The following is a 3,001-nucleotide window of genomic DNA, read 5'->3' on the forward strand; positions in this document are numbered from 1 at the left end:
CATTCCTTGTTCTTATTTCTCTGTTTTTCGTTTTCTATGTTATGTGCTTATCTATGTTTGTGTCTTCATTACATGATCATTAGTAGTTAGTAACTTTGTCTTAAAGATATGAATGTTCTATGAATCTATCACCTCTCTTAAATGAAAAATGTTTTAATTCAAAAGAACAAGAAGTACATGAGTTTCGAATTTATCCTTGAACGTAGCTTAATTATATTGATGTGGTGACAATGCTTCTTGTTTTCTGAATGTATGCTTGAACAGTGCATATGTCTTTTGAAGTTGTTGTTTAAGAATGTTAAATATGTTGGCTCTTGAAAGAATGATGACTAGGAGACATGTTATTTGATAATCTGAAAAATCATAAAAATGATTCTTGAAGCAAGAAAAAGCAGCAAAGAACAAAGCTTGCAGAAAAAAAATATAAAAAAATAGGCAAAAAAAATAGAAAGAAAAAGAAAAAGCAAGCAGAAAAAGCCAAAAGCTCTTAAAACCAAGAGGCAAGAGCAAAAAGCCAATAACCCTTAAAACCAAAAGGCAAGGGCACATAAAAAGGATCCCAAGGCTTTGAGCATCAGTGGATAGGAGGGCCTAAAGGAATAAAATCCTGGTCTAAGCGGCTAAACCAAGCTGTCCCTAACCATGTGCTTGTAGCGTGTAGGTTTCAAGTGAAAACTTGAGACTGAGCGGTTAAAGTCAAGGTCCAAAGCAAAAACAAGGAGTGTGCTTAAGAACCCTGGACACCTCTAATTGGGGACTTTAGCAAAGCTAAGTCACAATCTGAAAAGGTTCACCCAATTATGTGTCTGTGGCATTTATGTATCCGGTGGTAATACTGGAAAACAAAGTGCTTAGGGCCACGGCCAAGACTCATAAAGAAGCTATGTTCAAGAATCATCATACTGAACTAGGAGAGTCAATAACACTATTCGAAATCTGAAGTTCCTATAGATGCCAATCATTCTGAACCTCAATGGATAAAGTGAGATGCCAAAACTATTCAAGAGGCAAAAAGCTATAAGTCCCGCTCATTTGATTGGAGCTATGTTTCATTGATAGTTTGGAATTTATAGTATATTATCTTCTTTTTATCCTATTTGATTTTCAGTTGCTTGGGGACAAGCAACAATTTATTTGGTGTTGTGATGAGCGGATAATTTATACGCTTTTTGACATTGTTTTTAGTATGTTTTTAGTAGGATCTAGTTACTTTTAGGGATTTTTTCATTAGTTTTTATGTTAAATTCACATTTCTGGACTTTACTATGAGTTTGTGTATTTTTCTATGATTTTAGGTATTTTCTAACTGAAATTGAGGGACTTGAGCAGAAATCAGATTCAGAGGTTGAAGAAGGACTGCTGATGTTGTTGGATTCTGACCTCCCTGCACTCAAAGTGGATTTTCTGGAGCTACAGAAATCGAAATGGCGCGCTTCTAATTGTGTTGGAAAGTAGACATCCAGGGCTTTCCAGCAATATATAATAGTCCATACTTTGGCCAAGAATAAATGACGTAAACTGGCGTTCAACGCCAGCTTTCTGCCCAAATCTGGCGTCCAGCGCCAGAAAAGGTGCCAAAACCAGAGTTGAACGCCCAAACTGGCACAAAAGCTGGCGTTCAACTCCAGAAAGGACCACTACACGTGCAACACTCAAGACCAGCCCAAGCACACACCAAGTGGGCCCAGGAAGTGGATTTATGCATCAATTACTTACTCATGTAAACCCTAGTAGCTAGTTTATTATAAATAGGACCTTTTACTATTGTATTAGGCATCTTTGGATTACCTTATGATCCTTTGATCATGATTTGGGGGCTGGCCATCTCGGCCATGCATGGACCTTTCACTTATGTATTTTTAACGGTAGAGTTTCTACACTCCATAGATTAAGGTGTGGAGCTCTGCTGTTCCTCAAAGATTAATGCAAGTACTACTGTTTTCTATTCAATTCATCTTATTTCGCTTCTAAGATATCCATTCGCACCCAAGAACGTGATGAAGGTGATGATTATGTGTGACGCTCATCACCATCTCCCCTATGAACACGTGCCTGACAAACACTTCCGTTCTACATGAAATAAGCTAGAATGAATATCTCTTAGATCTCTTAACCAGAATCTTCGTGGCGTAAGCTAGAATGATGGCGGCATTCAAGAGAATCCGGAAGGTCTAAACCTTGTCTGTGGTATTCCGAGTAGGATTCAATGATTGAATGACTTTGACGAGCTTCTAACTCGCGATTGCAGGGCGTTAGTGACAGACGCAAAAGGATAGTAAATCCTATTCCAGCATGATCGAGAACCGACAGATGAATAGCCGTGCCGTGACAGGGTGCGTGAGCATATTATTCACTGAGAGGAAAAGATGAAGCCATTGGCAAGGGTGATGCCTCCAGACGATTAGCCGTGCCGTGACAGGGCATTGGATCATTTTCCCGAGAGATGACCGAAAGTAGCCATTGACAGTGGTGATGTATCACATAAAGCCAGCCATGGAAAGGAGTGAGATTGATTGGATGAAGATAGTAGGAAAGCAGAGGTTCAGAGGAACGAAAAGCATCTCCATTCGCTTATCTGAAATTCCTAACTATGATTTACATAAGTATCTCTATCCCTATTCTATTATTTATTATTCAAAAACTCCATGATTATTTTATATCCGCCTGACTGAGATTTGCAAGGTGACCATAGCTTGCTTCATACCAACAATCTCCGTGGGATTCGACCCTTACTCACGTAAGGTATTACTTGGACGACCCAGTGCACTTGCTGGTTAGTTGTATCGAAGTTGTGACAAATTATGAATGTGTAATCACGATTACGCGTACCAAGTTGCTCACGTTCCAGGAATAGTTTGAGCCTGGACATCACAATTTCGTGCACCAATGCACCTCTGAAAGGTTGCAGGTGCATTACACAGAACAAAAGGCATCCTTTTGTAGGTAAACACTCCAGAAGGACATGTGAATTCTATTTTCTCTTGGTCTTGAGGATCTACTA

This window comes from Arachis ipaensis, chromosome B8, assembly GCF_059453495.1.
Source record: "Arachis ipaensis isolate K30076 ecotype BB chromosome B8, ASM5945349v1, whole genome shotgun sequence".
Lineage (NCBI taxonomy): Eukaryota > Viridiplantae > Streptophyta > Magnoliopsida > Fabales > Fabaceae > Arachis > Arachis ipaensis.